At 35.3% G+C, this 26163-nt stretch overlaps 1 long non-coding RNA gene, 1 other non-coding gene and 2 pseudogenes across 2 annotated transcripts; 2 read left to right on the forward strand and 2 right to left on the reverse strand.

The window, feature by feature from the left end:
* Positions 1–1656: 1656 nt before the first annotated feature.
* On the reverse strand, positions 1657–2441 carry LOC113293844. The gene is made up of 3 exons (XR_003332609.1): positions 2183–2441; positions 1784–1836; positions 1657–1701 (listed from the first exon to the last, which is right to left on the reverse strand). It is a non-coding gene; the product is annotated as an uncharacterized LOC113293844 (long non-coding RNA).
* A 19905-nt stretch (positions 2442–22346) lies between these two features.
* LOC113293497 lies at positions 22347–25608 on the reverse strand (annotated as a pseudogene).
* On the forward strand, positions 22895–23014 carry LOC113300677. The gene has a single exon (XR_003335884.1). It is a non-coding gene; the product is annotated as a U5 spliceosomal RNA (small nuclear RNA).
* Positions 25609–25788: 180 nt separating the features above from the next.
* LOC113300661 lies at positions 25789–25933 on the forward strand (annotated as a pseudogene).
* The last annotated feature ends 230 nt before the right edge of the window (positions 25934–26163 follow it).

Consider the following 26163-nt stretch of genomic DNA (forward strand, 5'->3'; position numbering starts at 1 on the left):
TTAAATTGGTCAATGGGACGACGGACTAACCTAAATAGGCTCTAGGGATATATAAACTGAAGGTCATTCGCGGAGTGTTAACGAATTCACTACAAAACCAGGTTTCTTAGTCATCAAATATCTATAATGTTTCCATGTCAATTCTTTTAACTTAACTTTCCCCAATTTGTAACCTATTTCTCTCTTTCTTTATCTCTCTCAGTATAACTCCAACAACATTAAACAGCTACAATAACATGAGATGCCCACTGGCCACTGCAATTCTGCATACATTATACATTAACTAAACTGGAAGCAGTATTATTATTAACGACGACTAACTGCACAACTTGGATACATGATCATGTGATTCAGATACTACTTGATAGTTAATACTGATTATTTATAGATCCTTAAGAAAGAATTTTAATAATTTCGATGCAATGAGCAACTTGCAGCTAATTTTGGATTTCTTATTGTTTGTTTGTTGCTAATACTAGTCTAATGCTACTACTACCTTATCAAGGATGACATCTGACCATTCTGAAGTAGAGAGGAGTGATCTCAGTTCGTTAATAATACCACCCTGCCATGTGAATTCTGTAAGAAAAAGGAAAATAATTAAAAGGAAGCTAAAATCTATAAATGAAATTCCAAAGTTCTAAATCATCAAGGAGTTTCTCTTATTTAGGATTCAGAACAACAATCTTGCTCACCCCGTAAACATCCAAAAACCTATAAATACATAAGCATGCCATTTCAGTGAGCAATTGCAATAGCTAATGGATACCAAAAGAGAGTACATGACGGATAATGACGACCCTCTAACCAATTCTGGTACCAAACCTACTAAATGCTCATGTCCTATGAGCACAGCAAAAGAAACACAAGTGCTGAAGTTAGTTGTTACCTCGAATAAACATCCTATAAGCAACAAATGAAGTCCCTAACCGTCAGGAGCTGAGTGATGTTCATAGATACACCATATAACATATACCAAATTGAACTATTGAAGTAATATACTAATGGCATTTTCTTCCCTGAAGTCTAACCACAAGCAAAGAGCAAGGTCCGGGGATTAAAGTAGATAACTGAAACGTCAAATGTTGCAGTCTAAATTTAACACAACCTGCTAGCTAATATGATTGAGACTTCTTCGAATAAAACCTCACGGTGTTACGAGTTCCCAAACCGACAAACAATGATGCAAGAATATTAAGAAAAAATGATTACAGAAACAGATGACTTGGTCATTCTATAATGTTTCTATGTCAATTCGGGCAACTTAACTTTCCCCACCTTGTAACCTATTTCTCTCTTTCTTTCTCACTGTATAACTCGGACACACCATATAATTTAAGTTGTTATATTGATAGTCAAACTCTACATTTCATAATTGATTAAAATCAGTAAACGTTGCTACTGTTACCTTATCAAGAAGGATCAAATCCAAACATCCCGGAACAGAGAGTCATATGAAGATGCATATTTTCTTCTTCATTCATCGCATGCAGTGACCTCAGCTTCTTCATCTCTTCCTGCCATTTCTCAATCTGTTCCTTGTGAATTCTTCTTTTAAAAAATTGAAGAAAAAAAACATAAACTAAAATCTAGACTTGGACAACTTTTCCACCCAGTTAAGCTATGAGAAATACTTACTACATGTCAGTAACAAATGCACTAAATAACCAGTTGAGCTCCATTAGATCTATTCTTCAGAACCTTTAGAATAGAAATAAACCATATTGTAAGTCCAATAACACACAGAGGGGTGAAAAACAAGTGCTAAATGAGGTTATGTTACCTTCTTGAAGATCAGATAATGCTGTCATTCAAATTATGAAGCTCAATTATTGCCTGTTGAACAGATAAGAAAAGAAAAAGTTGAACCCCAATTAAAATTCAAAACTAAAACAAACCAACAACTCAAATCAAAATGAATACATAAAAATACAAACCAATGCTCAGATTCATCAAAAATGCCCAAAAATAAATAATTCATGAACAACCTAATCAATCCTCAAAGTTCACTGGATCTAGACCAATCAAAACCAAAATCATAAAATTCTGATAACAACTAAACATGATTTGGCGAATCAACTAAAACAATTAGAAACCACATACAACATGATCTTCGTAATGAATCACCCCAAACAATTGTAAACCCTAACTTCGTAATGAATCACCACAAAAAATTACAAACCTAACTTCGTAATGAATCACCACAGAAAATCAAGCACAAGTACTATTGAAGAGAAAATAGTGGTGGGTTTTGAAGAGAAGGATTTAAGAAAAATATAATCCGGAGAAAGACTTCTCTCGAAGGTTTAATGGAGGTAGGTTTTCAAGAGAAAGATTGAAGAGAAAATGGTTTTCAGGGAAAGACTGAAGAGAAAATAGTTTGTGTTTAATGGTTTGCTCATAGTGCTGGTGTTTTGGGGATAACAGAAGTGAGAGTCGTGAATTTGTTTTGAAGCAGAAAGATAGAAGAAAGTGGTAGAGGCGAAGTGTTCTCTTCTTTGGGATAAAGGATAGGGTTGACGTGAGATATTTGATCAAACCGTCCAAATTTTTTAGAGCAAATCCTAACCATATAAGGTAGTGTTGCCATCCACCCAAACTCGTCGCACATGTGGAATTCTTGTGTTACCTAATTGCACACAAGCAGAAAACATGTGGAATGGTCAGCCGTAACGAATTGCAACATGGCGCAAAATTTCGCAACAGCATTCAGCAATTGCTAAATTTTGAGCAGTTGCGAATTTAGTTCAAATTCGCTACGGCTGAAAGATGTTGCTAATCCCAAATATGAAAGTTCGGTTAACTATTGTTGAGCCAACAAGGTGTACACGTTTAGGTACGGTCTACTCATATCAAAATGAAGGTACATTTCATTTGTGTATAACAAGCTAAATTCGATCTAACGGTTAAAAGATATGAGCTTGAGTCTAATCAGATTTTCATCTAATGGAGAATATTGAATGCTTTGTTACCAAGGTAACATTGATTGCTTTAAACCCTAATTTGAAGATTATATAAAGGAGAACTCTAGCAACTGGGAACCCTAATCCCCATACCTTCTCTTTGATACTAGGTACAACTAGAGTCGATTCTCTTTTAACCTTAGGTTTTTCACGAAACCCTGTAGGTTAACGACTTGAAGACTTCATTGGGATTGTGAATCCAGACCTAACTATTTTCTATGTAGTTGCGTGATCTAATCTTGCAGTTTCTATCGTATTGAGTGCTATCTTATTTGTGATTGGCTCGAGATTTATTCTCCGATAGGAAAGATAAAAAGTAGTCACAAACATTTTCGTCTCATCGTTTGTGATTCCACAATATCTTGTTTCGCTATCATACGATTAAGATTATCGTGAAGTGATTGATATTTCTAGGATGTTCTCTCGGAATATAAGTCTGTTACATCAATTGGTTCTTGATCACCTTGGTTTATCAAAAGACGGAACAAAACTCATAGGTTTATCTGTGGGAGACAGATTTATCTATACAATAGACTTTTATGTGTGAGACGGATTTGTATATCAAGTTTTCGACTTTGGGTCGTAGCAAATCTTAATTATGGGTGAGATCAGCTACGGGAGTCAAGTGCGTAGAGTCCTGCTGGAATTCAGAGACGTAAGGACCGCAACTGTACCTTGATCAGTGTGAGATTGGTTAGGGCTCAACTACATTCCAGTCCGAAGTTAACTGGAGTAGGCTAGTTTCTGTAGCGCCTTAATACAGTGTGGTGTTCAAATCGGGACTAGGTCCCAGGGTTTTTCTGCATTTGCGGTTTCATCGTTAACAAAATTTCTGGTGTCTATGTTATTTCTTTTCCGCATTATACTTTGTTATATAATAGAAATATCACAGGTTGTTCGTAGTTCAATCAATTAGATTATACAACCTTTGGTTGTTGATATAAATTGATTGACACTTGAACATTGGTCTTTGGTACCGTTCAAGTTGTTTCACATAATAATCAGGCTCATGGACTTCTATCTGTTTGATTTGCTGATTACATTGTGAAACGAAGATACAATTCTTGGATATATTTCCATTGATTGAGTATGAATGTCTAGTTGATTCTCTTGGAATTATATTGGAGTTGTCCATACAGATTGCTAAGCGAAATATTGAGTGTGGTTGTTGTACCCTCGTTTTCTCAATTGGTATCAGAGCAGGGAAATACATTTAAAACCTCATAAGTTTGTGTTTGTAGCGATCTGACTATATGGACAGAGGTGTTATCTCTATAAACGTACCACCAGTCTTTGATGACTCAAATTACTCATGGTGGAAAATTGTTATGCGTGCCTTTCTTCAAGCGCGTGATTTTCAAACATGGGTTTATGTGGTTAATGGTTATGATCCTCCAATGGTTACAATAGAAGGTTTATCTATTGCAAAGGATATTGGCATATATGAACCTAACGAGATACTTTCTGCAAATCAAAATTTTGACGTTTTAAATGCTATCATACATGCAATTACCCTAGATCTTCAGCACCATGTGACTACGTGCACTCGGTTTAAAGATGCGTGGGATATCTTAAAAACTGTATTCAAAGGAAATTCCTCTGAGAAAGAAGCTAGGCTTCAAAACCTATATTCTGATTGGGAAAACCTTCGTATGGATGATGATGATTCTTTTGATGACTTTAATCACATAGTGTCTGAATTGTTAATCCATCTTTTGCGTTGGGTAAGACTATTCCTGAAAATTACATTATGATAAAAATTATCAGATTGTTACCAGCCAAATATGATTCTAAGAAGCATGCCATCGTTGAAGGAAATAACCTTAACACTCTTTCCAGAAACATCTTGGTTGGGAAATTAAAGATCTTTGATCATGAGCATACATCCAAATCTGGAAAGGATATTTCTTTCAAGGCACAAAAGAACATTAAATTAGTTGATAAAAGTAAGAGTGTTGGCATCTCTGAAGATGATCCTTCTGAGACTAATTCATCAGATGAGGATCTGGACTCGGTCTCTTTGATCACAAGACAGTTTAGAGTTCTTCTTTTGAAGAGAAGTAAACGGTTCACCAGAGACAAACCTAAGTCATCAGTTAAACCTCATAATCGCGTTCCTCCTAAAAACAAGAATACTGATGATATTGATGACGAGGATATGCCACAGTGCTTCAAGTGTAAATGCTTTGGTAATTTTACAAATGAGTGTCCAAATCGTATAAAATACACTGAAAACAAAGGTCTTGCTGCAACTCTTGATGAAATGTGAAAAGGAGAGGGTACCCAAATATACCTCAAGCTAAAACTTTTCCTACCTATAAGTCCTTTCTCCGAAAGTGATTGTCTATGGACTGAGTCGAGACAATACAACTAATCGGTTCACACTTCGTGTGATCGTCTATGGATACGAGATCCAGACAATACAACAACGAAGTATGTTTACTTGATACAAAGGTTCAGACTTAACCAAACACAATAGGATTGCTTATCAAGTAAACATGAATTAACGTTTGTGTAATTTACTTTAATTATAATAAAACAATTATAATGCGGAAAATAAAAGTAAATGACACAACAAGATTTTGTTAACAAGGAAACCGCAAATGCATAAAAACCTCGGGACCTAGTCCAGAATTGAATACTCCCAGGATTAAGCCTCTACACAATATTACACTAACTTCGTATAGTTGAGACCAAGTAACTAACCCTATTGTTCACCTAGTTCCGTCTGTATTCCCACACCTCCAACTTATGAATAAGTCACATACTTGGATCAATCTCTTTGGTTCATATTCCAAACAGTAAAGGAACAAGAAATATGTTTGGTATCAACTCTATACAACCAAGTGATATGAGTCGGACAAAGGCTCTTCCGTTTATCTTAATATAAACTTCTTCTTCAGGTCTAGATCTATCTTATGTTCAATCATCCAAAGGAAGTCGTTTAAGATTAAGCCAACACACCTTTAATATGAAGAACCGTGTTGATGTCGATCTACTCAATTAATCAATCCAATCTACCACAAGGATAAACCAATTATTAATTGGATCCTCTTTACCGAAACAAGTATTGTGTACACAAAAGATTATAAAACCCAAGTCAGATCTTCAATATCTTCTTTATCTTCAAATCTTCTTAAATCTTCAATAAAAACCAGCACACAATCACTTGAATCTCTTGTGATAAATCACGCACAGAACGGAGTCTGTTAACAATGGATTATCACAAGATCGTCTTTAGAACTAACAACAGTCTAAAGATCCCGGTCAAAACTCTGAACTAGTTTGAGTGAATCTTATATAAAAAGATAAGATTCTCAAGAATAAACAAACTAGGTGCAATCATATTTCAACCACCGTTAGTCAATCAAATCTATCGAAAACAAAGATAAACTGCAATTATCTAGTTTCCCACCAACGGGTCGCGCTAGAGCTTCTCAATATCAAAGAAGACTTTAAACTGAGCGGTCATAAGAGATTTATCCTAATTAGGTTACTCTCCTCTCCGAATAGGCGGCTACACCAGTAACAACAACAAAAGAGTAAATCTGTTATTACGAAGGATTGGTTTGCTAGAAAGGAAAACTTCGTGTATTTATAGACAAGGAAGTTTGGACACCAAGGAATTTCCAAAACCGAAAATATTCTCAAAATATTCATAAAAGCACAGATTCGGTTTTCATAACTCCTGGAAATGCTCTGTCCAAAAATAACGATCGAAATCTCTCGGAAAATCTAATTAGTAAATGCACATTACTAATTCTGTAATTTCCGTACAAAATGAAATTAATAACCTTAATTAAAAGATTGTTAACTTACTTATGTTTCGATCCTGGGATTCTCTTCCCTTATCCGTTAAGGAATATCTTTGAACAATTATAGAAATAAACATTCACAGCACGTGTTCAAAGTTTGTCGACATCTTAACTGTGTAAATTCTCTTCCACACTTACAACCTTGAAAGCGATTTTCCACACTTCCAAACAAGTTTGGAATTGGTTCATCTGACTTTCAAGAACTATGTGATTGATCAAACCAACATTCAATCACAATCATGGGTTTACGGTTCTACCAAAACAAGTTTCGGTTCTACCTCCATGTGAGTACTGTGCATAGTCACACTAGATTCCCAAATATTCGGTTGACTAGGTACTAGGATCGGTTCCCCATATGTATATGGTATCTAACTTATATGTGTTGCACATGTCCATATGATCGGTTCCCCTTTATGTTATAAACCTTGCTGCATCCCGTACAAGGATCGGTTCCCTTTGATGTATTGCACCCTTTACAAGGATCGGTTCCCTTTTCCTTTCAAGGATCGGTTCCCTTTCCCTTACAAGGATCGGTTCCCTTTCCATTACTAGGTCAGACAAACAAAATCCGCTCATACCACAGGTGATTACTTAAGATCGGTTTTACTAACAAAAGTTATACCAATACATAAGTCAGGCCTTTGTGAATAGTTCTACCAAGAACACAACGAGTTGTGAGCGGTTATACTCTATCATACATATTGGCTGTTCATAAGATATGCAATGAATAACAAAACCAATAACACCTGGCAATTTCCTTTTCGGTCCACAAACAAGTTTATGAACTTACTTCCTTAGAACACATCTAAACATTGTTCCCTATGATGAAATCTTCACCTCATACCCATACATAATCACAATAGCATTCAAATGATTATGGCGATGTCTTATCTACAAAGTTCAATGGTTAAGCAATAAACCTCGTATTGTATTCCTTAATACTATGTCTATCTAGAGTTCAAATATGCTTCGCAGTAATGTTTTCAATACGCACGACTTGAAAGATATGTTAGGAAATGAAACAGTTCAAGTCAAATATCACTAACCTAAAGTGGAAGGATGATTGTTGTCGTTGTATCTCCTTGCTTCTTCACATCTTCAAAACTTCGCAATACTTGTAATGTCTCATATCCTAATACTTTCAAGTAACCTATACGAAGTTGACTCTAGTACATAATCAAGCGACTCTTAACATGAGTTTTGATTCACTAAAATATGACAACCAAAATTGACATACCAACGCTTGGTGGGTTCAAACGACCAATGCTCTAACAATCTCCCCCTTTGTCAATTTTAGTGACAAAACTCTTACATCATATGGATAAACAAATTACAAGAATTCATTACACTCCGCTTGATTCCCGATTCAACAGCACAGTAAAACTGCTTACATTCAATCCTTGAAAATGCGGTTGTTGACATTATAATAACAAAGCTATTACCCCCCCTAAGGAAGATAGGTAGATATTCAATCCGCATGTCTTTGTTATACCAATTTATATGATATGTTACTCCTCTTAGTCTGTGTTTTCACTCTTTCGTTAGATAAAACATTCAAGTACCAATGTTCTTTTCCCTAGCGATGCCAATCAATATAAAATCAATACCAGCATCACATGTTTACTCCATATATTTATCCCCTTTTTGTCACAAAAATGACAAAGAAACGAAAAAATAAAGGACAACACGAAAAGAGTCTTACAAATCTCAGAATAGACTTTCAAACCTGTAGAGTTAGGCACGAGGGTTCCACACATCATGTTCTGATAACTTATATCAAAACCTAAACTACAAGTAGTCTTATTTTTATATGTTACCAAGGAAACAATTGTCCGAAACAATTTTTCCCATTTAGTTTAGCAAATCAAAAACAACTAAGCACATTAGTCCCTTTGCTAAACCGATTGTTCAAAAACAACCGCTTAATTCGATAAGACCAAAATAGAGATAAAATCCATTTTTCTCATCAGTTTCTAATTATCCATAAACTTATACCTTTCAATTTTAAACAAGCCAAGTACTAGGTTAGTTAACTAGCATTCCTTGTTTAGTCATTCGATTAGACTTGAATAACCGAAACCTCACTTTGATAAGACAAACTAAGATTAGAATTAACTTAGTTTCTTATCCGGAATCGAATTGGACTAAACAACTCATCCCGTACACAAATTATTTCGTTGAGCCATAAATAATTCATACAAACCAAAATAAATCAACTTGCATAATGATTCACCTCAATCGGATGCAATTGAAACAACATAGACATTAAAAGCACCGCAATTGCACCGTAATTTTATAAGCCTAAACAATTGATACCATACAAAAGCAAGATAACAATAGTTTTTCTTAACCGGAACCAATTGAATCACACACACATCAATTGTAACGAAATTTTGTAAGCCTAAACAATTGATACCATACAATAAAGCAAGATAACAATAGCTTTTCTTAACTGGAACCATTTGAACACACATCCACACACACATCATGGAATAAATATCAATTGAACCGAAATTTTTTTAAGCAAAAGCAACAAATATATATAATATCAACTTAGGATTTTCTTAAACAACAAAACAATTAACTAACAAGATTGTTACCTCAAATTTCGCATCCACTTCTCCACTATGATATCATCTTCGTCCAGGGAGACTTGATATCGAAATATCACCACGTTGTCATCCTTATGAATAAACAAAATAATAACAACACACCTCAACCTTTACCAGAGAAAGGTTGAAAACTGGTTTAACAATTGCAAGCAAAAGTTGAAAACCGTCGAAACACATATGCGTTTATGCTAAACCAAAACCGATTCAACATATTGTGACCTTTTCACATATTGTTTCTACTAGAACCCCTCATTATCCTTTGATAAAGCCTACCTACTAGGGATAGAACTTAATCCCGCTAAATCAAAAAGTCACCCAAACTATAAGGGTTCACAATATATTAGATCGAATATTAAGGTAGTAAAACCGAAATCATACATCTCATAAATCAATTTGCAATACACCATAAATGTTCAACATATAATCAAGTATTGCAATTACCTAAATCTTGTAGGAAATTTAATTACGAAAAACAACGCAAAGAGAATGAGGTCATTCCGAGTTCGGATGAAGAAGTTATGGGTGAAACAATTTTACACTTCTTCGTAAGGGGACCTCTCACTTTCCTCGGCATAAATAACAGTATGTTATTTCGGTGGGCACAAAATATGAAATCCTACTGCCCCTTTCTGAAAGAATACACCATTGGGGATACTTATATTAAATAGTTTTTCACTCGTGCGTAGTTACAGAATATTAAGTCATGTTTAAAAAAATAAATATATATATATATATATATTATAAACTTTATTAAGATGCCTTTCATGTCTAAGATTAGGGTTTACATATCTTGAACGCCAAGTCTTCTATCTATATAATAAAAACTTAAACATTGTATTCTATGCACACATTCTCTTTATTTTTTCTCCTTATTTTATGTCTCATTCACTTTCACAACAAAACACTATTATTAAAAACTAATAAATCATTCAAGAAGTTTTTTATTTTTATTTTTATATACGGAAAGTCATAAAGATGAAAAATACATTAAACTTCTACACTCAAATACGGGGGACGGTAGTCAGCACTAAGATATGGCATTAGCCAAACTGGCGATGAAGACCATGCCATACAATTTTTTTTATTTTTTTCTCATTGGGCTACATTATAGGCAACCGTATTACAGGTGCGGTTAACATATGCAAAAATTTTCTCTCCTAAATTTGGTGTTTAGATATGCAATATCCGATAAAATCGATTGAGTTCGATAATTTTCACAAAAGTCTCTTTTGTTTATCTTCTGAATTACTTCTTCCGCGTCGCTTCCGATTACAATCTTTCATTCAAGAAGTTAATGATCCTGAAAATTAATTCATTCAAGAAGTTAATGATCCGGAAAACTAATAAAAATGTAACTGGGAAAGAATATTAAAATAGTATAAGTTTGAGGTTAACATCATAAAGCACAACAATATTTATTAGTGCGACAAATTGATTGGCCAAAAGTTATGCCTAAATCCATTTCCAAATTTCGATAATCTTATTATTTATAAGGTCATGCTTTTGTTCTTCTATTATTCTTGTTTTTCTTGATATTAACTAATTATTATGTGGTTTTACTTCGTGAACAAAAGCATTATCAAGATCATGATATTGATACAATACATTTTTCAAATATAAAATCTTTATCAAAATTAATTCATGTGATTTTGCTAATTTTTATTAAAGTCAAAATGGATATTGAGTAATGAATTTCTTTAGTAAATGACCTTCTTTTGGTTTCCTTTCGCTCAATCGACTACATTAACCTAAAATACATTTTCACTTGGGAATCATCAAAATTAAAATAAATTAAAAATAACATATATAAATCTCTAATTATAATTATAAATACAGCATATAGCTAAATTTGTGAATTATATCATCATGTGTAAGTTAAACTCGTGAATATATTGCGTTCATGTTAATTATTTACATAATCATCGTACGTTTAGTCAAATGTTTAATTTCGGCACAATAAAAATCAAGATTCAAATTAAGTGATTATGCAGGGATCTAGAGTATATATAGCTTTTAAGTATAGATTGAACCCCAAAATTATCTAGAAGTAGGATATTGGATATCCATTGATAGCCCTAAAGGAAAATGCTAACCTAAAGGAAAATGTTTTTTTGTTCTATAAGCATATTGGTACTCTCCGAGCAAAACGGTACCCGCCATTAGAGGTAAGTATTTTATAAAAGCCTTTTGCGTCAATCAGTAATGACCGTCGTAGCACTTGGGTCAATAATATTGATCTTTTACCTATACTTAAAAAATCGATAAAATATTCAATCCTGAAAATAAAATAACAGCTGCAATCACCAAAGTAACCAAAGAAAAGACGAACCCAAATGATTCTTAATCTTGTTTACAAACATTAAGTTGTCACATAAAAATAATGCGAACATATGACAGCAGCGATGTGAAATTTTATCTTGCATCTGTATAATGTGAAAATATGATAGAAAAATAAAAAATGAGTAACAAAATTGAATTAGAATCGTATTGCCTAGATTTTAAAATCATATATGGTGATACTTGACATAGTGCGCACAAGCTGGATAACCATCTAGTTCATACATTTTCATGCAACAAAGTCTATGAACATTTACATAAGTAATCTATATTCCTTCCCATGCGTGTTAAAAAACAAGGAAGTTCGTTTCTTGACTTATTTTTCTTCAGCAACACGTTTGGCAGTTTCCTCCATACACTACTTTATTACCTCTGATTTACATCAACAGTCACTGAACCCAAAAATTATTGCTCACGAAGATTAATAGATGATAACATACAGATCCTAATTCACTCGACAATTTGTTAACACCTGCCAAGGCTATGCTTTTACTACCTAGTTAGATTCCTAAAACATGGAAATTGATACAGTGATGTAGCAACATTGACAATAATTTAATTAAAAAATAAGTTAGACTGCATCTTCATTGTTCATTGTAACATGTATCTATAAAAACTCAATTTCTTAAAATTATGAAATGGTAGTTACCTTTAAACCTTTAAACTATTTTCTCAATCAACTGAACGTTTGGGAAGGGTGGGAATTACAAAATAATTGCGCAACCTGCAAAATGACATTGAGTTATCAATTAAAGTAGTAGTGGATAGCTGTAAAGCAGCAAGTAGGTAATTCAACTGCAAAAATAAAATAAAAATTTCTTGTTGGTTAGCACGTTCATAAACGCCATTTTTCCAGTCAAGATCACCTCATTCGGTTGTGATATTTAGCTTCCATCAACCATGGTTGTGAGGCACAACCACAACATGGTTCTCTGAGATGAGCATTCAGTTCACATGTGTCCAGCTTGTCCAAAAGAGTTTTCCTACAAATAAAAATGTGGACTGGTCATCTGATGATATAAGAAACTTATTCACCGGCAAATCCAATATTAACCATGTTTGGTGTTATGGCAGGCTAGGGTTAATTTTCTCCCGTAGCATAATTCTAATAGCTAAATTATGTTAGATTATAAAATTGAATGTCATCCTCCAACAATTTAATAACACTAATATGAATAGTACACTTAACTACTGCATCAATGCATTAATTAAGAAAACCACGTTGCTTGCTGCCAGTACGTTTTAATGACTAAGGGATATTCAGGATGTGAAATGTTACATCATAGCCATAGGTGTATATGGCAAGTGAGATAGAGATCAACAAAATTCAAGTGCTACCGTGTAGGTCATGGTCAATGTAATCGATCTCGGATTTCGGTTTGTCTCGGTCCCGAGCGAGACACTGGTACAACGTTGTCTCGGGGAGATTCCGTTTTCAAATCTCGGTGTAATCTCGGTTCCAACTTTTATATATATAATTAAACCATGGTCCCAAAAAGGTCCTCAATGTTTTCAGATACCTGTTGCTGCTGTATGCATATGAACTGGAGTATAATTTACTTGAGTAATGGCCTTCTAATCAAGGTTTGAAAAACGGCCGTTTTTTCCGAAAAAACGTCCGTTATAACGCTCACGCCCATATACCGTGTCCGTGAGGCTCACCAACACGCTTACCTAAATAACACCGATAAATAGGAAAAAATGGCGTTATTTAGACCCGTTATAACCGTTTTCACACCTGTGATTACCGTTTTTCTAAAATTAATATTTCAGTTTTTTTCTTCTAAATAACATTTTAACACACGTTTTTTACACCGTATTTTCCGTTTCCATACCGGTTAAACCCGTTTTTAAGAAAAAAAAATTTGAGTTGGAGAAATTCTTATACAATTTTTAATTTCAAACTTACAACTAAAATTTCATAAATAATCATTAAACACTTCAAATTTTATAAACTTACAATAAGTAACCTAGTGACAGTAGTGCTTGAAATTTTAAACTTAGACAAACCAACTTGTACCGGCATTTTTTTCGACTTATTCAAGTATTTTCTGTTTTCTCGACGATTCTCAGTTGATTCCTCCTCCTCTTCCTCCGCCTCATATTGGTTCGCGTAATACATTTGGCTGTCGTAGTTAACAGTATCGTCATCTTCATAACCATAGTCTTCTTCCTCATTATCATTACGATTATCTACTTCATTATTGATATTAATATTGGAATTATACTCTTCATTAATTCCTCGGGTATCTTCTTCTGGACGATCTTCAGTGTAATGAGAATTGTATATGGCATTTTCATTTTCATGACCTTGTGTATTGTCTCCAAATGTTAGGTTACCAAAGTCATAAACAAAGTTACTCACTGTCAACCTTTGATATGAGATTTCAACTTCTGGATCATGCCATTCGTATGGTGGAGGGAGAGGCTCTGGATTATTAGCTGCTTCCTCTTCCAATTCATTTAACTAATGTTCTTCCTGAGGTAAAACTGGTGTTTCATCATCCCCTGCTATCCAATCAAGCATATTTTCATCTTTCAGCAGGCTATGAACATCGTGGACATCGATGTTATGTCGCTTTGCTTTACCTTGAACTCTTTGCTGCTCCAATCTTAAATTGTACTGAACATATACCAAATCGTTTATTCTTGACGAAACTAAACGGTTGCGTAGTTTGGTGTGAATTCTTTCAAACACACTCCAATTCCTCTCGGATCCAGACGATGTGTTTGTCTGGCTTAGTATCTTTACCGCGATCCTCTGAAGTGATGGAAACTGAGCACCGTATGACAACCACCAGCTTACAGGATCACCTTGCAGAGAAGCCAATCTTGCTGATGGTGATGCAAATTGGCCTTGCATCATTTGCATTCTTCCCGCCTAAAAATATCAAAAACTGTGAATAGAAATTCATATAATTACGAAATTAATTGTTAATAAAAATTCACACCTCTAGCATGCATGTCGCTTGTTCTTGAGGGATACTAATCATTTTTGATATAACTTCACTGAGACAAATTTGGGGCTGAGAAATTTCATTGTTGATGAGATTGGCTGCTGGGTTGTAGATATAATATGGATTCAGAAAATGCGCTGCAGCATGAAGAGGAGAACTCAACTGATCTTTCCATCGTCGGTTAATCACAACTACTCTTTTTACTTTTTTTTTTGTTTTATTTCTTTAACTTTTGAGTCTGAACTCTAAAGTACATACCACATGTAGCATATACTGTACACACCTCCAAATGCAAAAGAAAAAGATAAATCGACTCCCTGACTTCCCTCTCTCACTCTCTTTTTCTCTAGCTAGTCTCTGACTCTCTTCCTGTTGCATTCCTTGTTGGTTAGTCTTGTAGCAAGTAGCTAAGAGCCTAGGAGTATTATTTGACAACAAAGTTTTGACTGCTTTTGAATCCGAATATGCATTATTGAAATATTGGGGAATGCATTGAACTATTCGAGTGACAACTTGAACATATCAAGTGGATAGTATAGTATGCGTGTATAAATATTGTCGGTAGACGATAACTACAATGCATTGTTATAAGTCATAGACTTAGGGTTGTGAATTTTACTAGATATCCATAAATTTGTATGTTAAAAACCCATAAACAAATAAATAAAAAATCAAATAAATAAATTAAACCAAAAAAAAATGAAAAAACGTAGTAACAACGTTATTTAGACCCGTTGTAACCGTTTTCACAGCTGTAATTACCGTTACATAGGAAATTCAGATCACAAATTATTTATTTTTCTTATTTAACCGTTATCACACCCGTTATTTTAAAAAAACGTCAAAAAAACGCGTTTTATTCCTATATAACGCGTTTTTGACCCAAAACGTGCTCACACCCGTCAAAACACGTTATAACGGTCACGCCTAATACCTGTGACCTGGGCCGTGACCCGTTTTTCGAACCTTGCTTCTAATTAAAAAGTATGGTTGCTTTTCATCATCAACCCCTTTTGATTGTTCAAGGATATACTAGTAGAACATATACATGTATACAAGAGAAAGTTAGAGAATCTCTAGTCGCAGAAGTTACGTGATATTGCGTGTATGTAGATAACGGTGTCGATGAATGACTGACAGAGTCCCCATAAAATGATGATAAGATGGTGTTGCTGTTGGTTTAGTCGGTGGTTGGGTTACCTATTGAGTTCAAGACGGCAAACAAATGAACCAGAAGAGATAAAAAGGTGGCGTTAAGAGTGAAAGATCGTCTTTTACCTGTTAACTCTAACAATTTTTTTTCTTTCTCCCTGTGTATGATCTCGGCCGGAATTCCGATTCATTTTGTCCAATCTCGGCCGGAATTTCGGTTACTTCCAAGATATTTTCCGTCTCGGCGGAAGGTTGCATTTCGTGTTACGTTGGTCCGGAAACGGAATTTCCAACGGAATTCCGGCCGAGATGGCCGAAATTGACTACATTGGTCATGGTGCAACTTCGAGTTGTTGTGTTCCTATTACATCTTTATAGGTTACCGTTGGCCTTGGAAGTAATCCCAGCATGTTTTGATAGTCGGGTCAAATTAGGCACCTACTACCCGAGGGTGGATTGAAATTCTATAGGCAAAGGTGGTCCCTATATTAAAATCAGTTATCCTTGCTCAAGTAGCACTTGACCTCATATTTCCCATTTATTAGACCCATGAATTCACTCATACAATTGCAATGATAATATGGATCACGGAATGTGTGCCCAGCAATGATAACTCACAAAATTAAAAATTTCATGCCAAGTTTATCAGCTAGTGCAGTCAATACATGCACAAGACAAAAGAATAATGTTAGAAGGAAGGGAATATCATTAATTGACTACTCTTGAAAATCAATAATCATTTTTGCAGTCATTTTTTTTTGCATGTCTAGTACTTCTTGGTCCAGCATGCCTTCTTTATTGACATGACTTTTGGTGTAAGGTAAAAGAGCCTCTACAACAACATCTACAATGCCGATTTTTCCTAATTCGATAATATTTTCCTTACTTGTAGATTGTAAAATAGTAGTTAATAAGCCTGCAGTATATTGTTTTTTATAATCACATCCTTTAGTCTCGACTACCTTCAATACCCAATTAATCAGTCCGGTTTGCTTACCAACAATTTTTGCCACATCCGTTCTTAGAAAAATCATGTGTGCAATAGTTTGAAGGGCTCCATAAACAACATCATCATCTTCAGAAAATCTAAAAAAACATGAAACAAACTTTTCTACGGCTTGGTATTTTACTAACAAATCAACGAAATCCGCTGCTTGTGCATCATGCATAACATGAATATCGCCATGAGTTATCCATTCAAATTCTAAAAAAATATAACATTAGGTGAACAATTTTCATATATTCCATCTTACTGATTATTTAAATAAGTGCATCTTCATACTTTCCTAGTCTATCAGGTTTATCCTCGTCAGAGCTTCATTGCACTGATCCAATCATCGTTGGAAGGATGAGTAAAGTTCATCTGCTATTTCAAGACGCGGACGCAGTACTCCGTCGAGGTTGGGAATGGGCCGGAATGATGATTTCATCCAGCACAGGGGTAGGGGATCGAATGAAATCCCTAAAATTATAGTTTAGACCTGGGATGGGAGAGAAGAGTTCTAGGGTTTTTATGTACATATAAGATGACATAAGACCATTGAACACCGTCTCAACGCAACAACGACGTTTTCGTTGGTGCTAATGTTTTTGGGTGCATCGAAGAAGAAGCAATGATTACCCATAATATCTGGTGACTGAAAAATCTACCCGTGATAAAAAATTATCCCGACCAATAATCTACAAATGGGACCCAAGAGAACATCATAAAATATTTTTCTCGAAAAATTCCAAAAATAATTTTGCACTCTTGGATCATATATATTCTCACAACTTCTTTACAGTTTTTTTTGATAAGAATAAAATTTTATTTAAGTTCAGGTGAAGTTTTGGTCATTTTTAAGAAGACCACAAATAGCAGAATCATAGTTTCCGGAGGATTCAAGTGGCCTTGTTGTTTGCCTGATATTTTTGGCAATATCATCTGTAACTTGATTATCGTCTCGACTGACATCATTAAACTCACAAAAAGAAAAATTAGAGATTAAGTATTTGATCTCCTCTATTAAGTTTTTATTCTCCCATTGAATGGGAAGAATATTCCCATTAATGAAACCAATAACCAGTTTTGCATGCGTGAAAACTTCTTCTCCTTTTCCCATGATAATGCTTCCCTGATTGACATGCACTCCACGGCTTCTGGATTTAATGGTCCATCTTCATTGCTCCCTTTGATTCCAAGACATGTACATGTATGGTCACGTAAAACAATACCCGTACCAAACTGATTAGTATCCTTATCAAAAGAACCATCAATATTAAACTTAACCACATCCATACAAGGAGGACTCTAATCAGATTTATTATTACTATCTTTATATGTAAAGGACTGTGTTGGGTCAATGTAATGCATGTGCGAAGATAAATGATATTGAATCTTGTGCACTGTTGTACGAGGGTTTAGAGAAACTCCCTGGAAGACAACATCACACCTATCCTTCCAGAGAATTCACATGCCAATAATACATGTGAGCAACCATCTAGAATCTTGTTCATGATCAGGTGAAGAGAACCAGCTAGTAGCCCATTCTGACATTGAGTTGCAGTTATTTCTCACATCATGTATATTAATGTTTATGCCCCTCCAAACCACTCTGGCATGCCTACATTAATAATAATACTTAATTGCTCATAATAAATAATTCATTAATTCTTCATTTACCTTAATTTAATTAATCTAATAAATAATTTCATTAATAAATATTTATCTTAATTAATCTAATAAATGCATAGTTTCACTAATAAATAAATTTAGTAAAAAATTACATCAATAGACATTATTAGTGGTAGTGGAATACGTATGGGTGGCAGAAGAGGTGACAAATGTTACCGAGTGGTTGGGGAGGTAACATTAGTGTTGATGGAAGAAATAATGACGATAAGTAGTCTTTATGGTGGTGGGTGTCGGTGAGTCGTAGTGAACAATATTAGTTTAGTGTCTTTACAACGCGAATAATATTGTACTGTGAAAAATGTAATTAGTTGTTTTTAGCCCGATTAACAAAGGCAGATACCAAATATTTGAAGGATGATAACATATCATATAAGAAAAAACAATCATGACCGATGGATCACCCATGTATTACCCCTACTATTTTTAGTACCCGATCGTATAAATTGTGGTTTTACTATTAAGAATCAAATTGATTGTAATATAAAGTTGATTGTAATATAAAAGAGGACGTAACAAGAAAAAAAAAGATAAATTAATTGACGACTTAAGTTTGTTCAACCTAAATTTTATACATGATGTTTGTGGTTAAAATTAAAAGTGTGCCGAAGGACCTACCGGATATGGGTGGCGCTGGTGGTGGAGAAATGAGTGGTAGAAAGTGGTTTTGTAGTGGTAGCGGGTGTTGAAGAGTAGTAATATACTATGTTAATTCTTTTTTGCCACAAAGGATATAACATTGTAAAATTGTGAAGATGTGGTTGATTGTCCTAATAATAAAATAGTATTGGTTTTAGAAAAAAAAAATACCTGAATGTCACGCGATATAATAGCTATAAATGAACTGCATGAGTAAAAATTAGTACACAAAAAATAGCTTATTACTGTGTCGTTACGGCACAGGTTATACCCTAGCTAGGTATTCGTTTCTCCCTGTTTCTTTATTACAAAATGAAGTTGACTAAGTTAGACAAGATAAAAAGCGGTCTTGATTTTTCCTCCCAATTGATAAGTTTACGGTTATAGTCGATTCCATGAATACACACTTTAATTGAGAAGGAATGCATTACATATTATCTTTTTTCCATATCAATAATCAAAATAAAAATGGAGAAATTGCTCGACTTAAAATAACAAACCTACCTTCCCATAAAACTAACACCCGGTAGGCAGTGGCGGAACTAAAATACACGGGTGTTGGTGGCTTAGAAACTAATTAGATTGGTAGGGGTGGCTTAAGCCTATGTTTTAGGCATGATTATCTTTTGCAAACTCAAAACCACTATAAAATTTCTGAACCAAGTCTACATGTAGTTCCGTCATTGCCGGTAGGAGAAGTGATTTAAAAACTCTAATTCTCATTTTTTAAACAAACGAAAATCAGAAAGAAAATTGGGAAGAAAAGATAGATTGCAGATATTCTCCCATAAAAAGTCGTATGCGTAGAAAATTAATATGAGTTACTTTGAACATTTACCTGATTCATTGATAACACATCATACGATCATTTGATAATAAAATTTCATGCAAGAGTACGGTGCACCATAAAATTTCATGCCGGTGCACCTACAATCACTCTCCGTTATGTTACCTATTAATGTTATTGCATGTTATTAATGACCCCATAATAGGAATATGAAAGTGTTATTGCATGTTACCTACTATACTATATCAGGTAGACTGTGAATGCACCTCCACAAGTAAACTTATAACTACGCTATACAAATATCTCATTTATTTGGAGAGCAGCAAAATGCATCATTTCATACCTTTGTGCTGGATTCGGCGGAACAACACCATCTCTTCCAAGTATTATAAATAACTTCACGTAACTCGCTAACCATGTATCAGATGACTGTGTTACAAAATCACATAGCTGATTTGTTGACAGGTGCGATACGTTGCCTGATTTAATTACAAGTCCCTATCAGAATTAGAAAAAAACTGTTAATGAGTTGCTAGAAAGCTTTAGCCAACCCCAATTTGAGGTAAAAAGATTCGTTGGTGTTGCCCCATTGTGTTTTTGACTGAAACACCCCCAACTGCTAAAGGTTTTATACATCATCTAACGACCGAATACCATGTGTTCACCACATTTAGACGAATAACAGGTTTCACAGACAAATGGTATTGTATGTTCTGCCCATATTGCCTCGCAGATTCCAAGAAAGGGGCATACTAAACGCTGGTGTTTCACATTTCCAAGAATCTTGCTGACCCAGAACGAGGTAATTGAATAATAATGCTATGGTTTTTAATATGAAGCATTCTCGAAAATACATGACCAAATATAATCTACAACGACCAGGATGCAAATAATGGATATAGAGGACTTGGCTGGAGGATCTGCTACGCCACGAGGAAAGACGCAGAAGATTTAAAATAATGTAGCGTCGGATGGCCCTTCACAAGGTTTGTACTTTGTACTACCATATCTCTAATGACAGCTACATGTTGGTATGGACGACACTCTCTTCCATGATAGTCATTCGATGCAGCTGCTTTCCCCGAGTCATGTGTTTGAAGTCCTATATGAGATTTGCCGCAAACAGACCGAGTAGATATTCTTTTTTATTTTTTAGTTTTGAAGCAAAACTCTGGGATATGGTGATAAGATGCTTAGCAAAAAATGAAATCTGGGACTCTAAGGTCAGGCACCACGTCTCAAACTTGTGCCTGCACTTATAAGAAAATGAAACCTGAACACTTTCGATTCTAGTTTTCGCTCAGCATTTTGGATTTCGTATGTATGAATAACTCATTCTCTACACCTTTGAAAGTTGTACTTAGCATTTCAACTTAGCACAAGGCAACAAATTCCAAATATTTACACAACCAAGACATTGAAGACATTTAATCAAGGTAAATAAGTATAACAGTCTCCTCTTCGCTATACAACAGATTCAAGAAGCATATGTATCGCACCTAAGATATATAGAAAATTGGTTAAAAAGACCAAAATCATGGGTGAAAAAGACTTGTACATTTTGATACCGTTTAAATGGACAAAAATGAAAAAGATACTGTTTAAATGGCCAAAAATTTAAAAGTAGCCAGGATGTAACCAGTTTCATCCTACCAATTTTCAAATACTTTTTTTTATTTTTAATTTACACAGGATGCATCCAGTTTCATCCTTGCTATTTTTTAAGTTTAAGCCAGGATGAATCCAGTTTCATCCTTGCTATTTTTTTTGTCCATTTCACCCATATTAATGTTTTAAAAATATTTGGACAAACGACCCATTTTCCGTAAGATATACTATAGGTCTGTATTTCTTACATTAAAACTATAAAAAGTTCTCTCTTCAAGGTCATATAGACACAATTTATGTCTGACAGTCTTGAAGGGTAATGTAAAAGTGTTGCAGACTGAAATTACCTTTTGATTTAGGCCTTGACCATACGTAACTTCATAAAAAAGTTTCATCAGCATCTCTTCTTCTACCTTCAACAAACTAAAGTAATGAAGAAGTAAGGAATAAGAAAACGCAATAAAATCGATATTAGTATGAACCAGCTAGCAGCAATAAAACCTGGAGCCTATGTAACTCATGTGACATTAATCTGTACGCTTCAATTAGGACTTCCCTTTGCTTTTCCAAGTGCCTGCAAAAAGTACATTTAGACCTACTCAGGTTCAAAACATACAACAAAGAGATGATATGAACAGAAAGTAAAAGTAGAGATCAGTTGAACATCTCCACCGAGTAGTTTCCCTCCATTCCTGGATACGAAACACGAAACTCCTACAGTGTACGAAATTGGAGCCAAGAAGTTGTGTACAAACTTACCTTTATGCCATGTTCGCGTAATCCAGCAGTTTATTAGCGTGTTAGATGACTTTCAGGAGACTAGACACCAAAAGAGAAAGGGGCAGCCAGTAGGTTTGATATTTACACTCCGCTAGTTTTGATTGTGGTAAAATTAACAGCAAAGAAAGACTGGTATTGACAGTGAAAAAAAAAATCAGCTATAAAAGAAGACTGGAGTGACATCTTTGTATGCACCTCTTTGGTAAGACATTTTGAACTGATTAACTGCACCTCTACAACGAACTACTTGCAATCAGCTAATGTGGTAAACATACATCACTGGAAGAACATTTTGCACTCTAGTTTTTACACAAGGCTTTTAGACTATAAGGCTTTTAGTCTCAAACTTTGTGTCCGCACTTGAAATGTTTGAAATCTAGTAACATTTTCTGGATTCTAGGCTTTGCTCCTGCATTTGAGTTTTGTGCTCCCATACACTAGCCAAATGTATCTTACATGACGGAAATCTGGCATCCCATTCATCGTTAGATTAAATAGGAAGTTATTAGTCCCACATAATGTGTAAGTGAAAATTGTCCTGAAAGCGCTTTGTATATAACTAGCAGATCACCCAGCCGTGCGGTAAGCACAAAGCGAACTATTCTTTCGCCTTTTACTAAAGAATACCGTATGCTTGCCGTTCCTAAGCGGCATACGCCTATTTTTGGAGGGTTTCTCTTTTCTAAAGAGGAGCCCAACAACTCTAAAATCAAACCTTTTCTGTTTCGGCTGCATGAAACTCATGTCAAATGCATTAGAAAGTATATCTAGTAATGAAACTCATGTCAGTAATAAATATGAACTATCAATTGAAAGGAGCTAACTCATGGGGCATGTCCTTGATCCTTCATCAAACTAGTTATGACTCTATATCTCTCTAGTTTAAAATTGATTCAGAAGTTTTGAATTTTGGTGAATGATTTTAATTGAAAATTCCAGGCACTTACCAGTTTTCTTTTGCCAAGAAACTTAGAGTATCCCCTAATTGACAAGAACAATTCGGCTACGTCATTTGTAAATGAAGCTTAGCTGAGTTCGGTTGAAACTGAACAATGTCTGGTCCAACCTGAGCAAACAATATAAAACACGACCAAAGGCTGATTGTGGCATCGTTGATGTTACTGAAACCTGCCACCAATCTCTCTTTGAGGACTTAATTCTATCTCACCAAACCTCAAATGGCCTCGCTCAAGTCAGGAAACTTTAACTGCTTGGCCTTCATCATCCAGTCAGAAAGGATTTCAGCTTGGTCATTCAACGGCAGTGATACTATGACCCGCTCGATACTCTTACACAATTCCATAACTGACTGCAACAGATACCTTGCCTGCAACCACTCTATTAGCTTCTGTTTGACATGTTACAGAGCCATTCAGTACACTCGAAACGTTAAGCGGAACATTTAACCGGCTAGAAACACAACCCTCATTAGGTCCATCTTTGATAACATGTTACAGTATCCAATTAACTCTGCAAGACCATAATTCTTTGAAAGAGCAGTTTCGAAATACCCACTTCAACTTCTGGTATTACTTAACAGTCAGCTGTAACTAACCTAACCGGACCACCTCAAGTGACAGAGATGCTTCAAAAAAGAAAGCTGTAACTTCTGATAAGTAAACTAGAACCTTTGCTTGAGGTTAAGTCGCCTGCCACGGTACCACTGGCTGTGTAGAATTGGTTTTCTCACTTGGTCATTTTCCATGCAACTAATTCACTTAATCTAACATGCTTTCGTATTACTCCAGCTGATCATTCATCTTCTCCAGAACTTTATGTATCTCTTGCATTTGAGCATGTGTTTTCTCACCAGCAACAAACTCATGAATAAACCCATTAACCTCAATCGAACTACAACCCGGTGTCTTCTCTACTCCTTTCTCTTTCATATCTTTCCTTATTCTCCTGGCATCATCATACTTACCAGAACTTGCATACATATTCAATAGTAAAACATACACCCCACAATGACGTTCTAACTGTATGAGTCTCTCAGCAGCAACCTCTGCGAGACTGGTTTCTCCAAGACTACAGCAAGAGCTCAGCAATGCTCTCCAAGCCATTGCTTCGTCTGAAGGGCTACATGAAGTTGGCATTCTCAGAATAATTTCTTTTGCCTCCTCAAAATGCCCAGCTCGACCAAGCAAATTGATCATACATCCATAATGCTCACTTTTAGGTTCAATTCCATAAACCGACTTCATGCTATCAAAAATTTGCAGTCCTTTATAAGCCATACATGAATAGCTACCCGCAGTTAACACGGTGATGAAGATTATGTGGTTAGGTTTGAAACCATCTTTCTCCATTTGCTCAAGCAGTGCAAGTGCATTCTGGGCATCCCCATTCATTGTCAGTCCAGAAATCATCACATTCCAACAAATCACATCTCTTTCCTGCATCCCATCAAACAAATTCTTAGCTAAACCCAAATTCCCACATTTCGCGTACATATCTATAAGTGCAGTGTTAAGCTGAACAGTCATCGGAAACTGCATTCCCTTCAAATGCTTGTGAATCCATATTCCAATATCCACAGATCCTAAATGAGCACACGCACTAAGTAAGCTAACAAAAATTCCTTCATCAGGTTCTATATCCGTCAACTGCATCAAACGAAACATTTGCAATCCCTCCTTGAAGCAATTGTTTTGCACATAACACGAAAATCATAGAACCCCAAATTCCTCTATCCTTGAATGGTGCTTCATCGAATATTAACCGAGCATTCTCAACATCACCCATTTTAGAGTACCCAGATATCATAACTGTCCACGAAACCGCAGTTCTGTCCGGAATTTTCTCGAACAGAAGGCGTGCTTCAACCATTCTAGCACAAGACGAATACATGAGTAACAGCGTATTACCAACAAAAATATCACCATCAAAACCCCGCTTGAAAACAGCCCCATGAATCTGTTCTCCAACTTGACACTCCTGCAAATGAGCACAGGCTTTCAATACACATGGAAGAGTGTAATTATCAGGGTAGAGACCAATTTGCATTATGTGACTATACATTTCCAAAGTTTTATGGAGTTCCCCTTTCAGTAAAAAGGCTTTAAGCATAGTATTAGAAGTACATATAGTGGGTTTGACAATTTGATCAAAAGGGTTGTGTAGTTTACAGGAATTCCATGAAATGGGTGTGAACAAAAAGCTAAAAGACGACTAAGCGCGAAACTGTTGTTTCCAAGACCTGTAAGGATTATCTGTGCATGAGTTTGCTTAAATTGTTTCATGTTCATACATTTTTCTAACGCTAATAGACATCTGCTCTTTGGCATTGCTTGAACATACCTACTATCATGTACACTTGGAAGAGAAACTCTGCACCCAGGTTCCTTGCATTTACATTATCACATTATCACAGTGCCTCCTTGCATTTAGTCCCACATCCTTCAAATCAGAATCAGGGATGTAAATAAAGGAGTTATTAAAACTAGTTGATCTTCTCGTTTAAAAGTATCTTTCCGCTTGGGGCAATGACGCAGCTAATGAGGTAATAACCGAGGCGCGTCAATTGGTGGTTGAAAACTATTTCCAAACCCCCTCCATGGCCTTGGCCATCCAGAATTTCTGGAAGGGCTCTCTCTAATCAAGGGTAAAGCCCTACGATACTTAAAACTAAACATTCTGTTGATAGAAACATCCAACACCTACAGTACAGGTTATAGTTCAAATGTATGCCAAAGAGTTTATAGTTGTGTCAGTCACTTCATTTCACCAATTTCTGGAGGAATGAGGAATGACATCTTGTAGATTAATAAAGCCAATGTTCAGCTGAATACGCGGGTCACTGATATACCAAGCAATTAAGGTACCACTATTAACCCCAGTGC

This window comes from Papaver somniferum, chromosome 7, assembly GCF_003573695.1.
Source record: "Papaver somniferum cultivar HN1 chromosome 7, ASM357369v1, whole genome shotgun sequence".
NCBI classification, from domain to species: domain Eukaryota; kingdom Viridiplantae; phylum Streptophyta; class Magnoliopsida; order Ranunculales; family Papaveraceae; genus Papaver; species Papaver somniferum.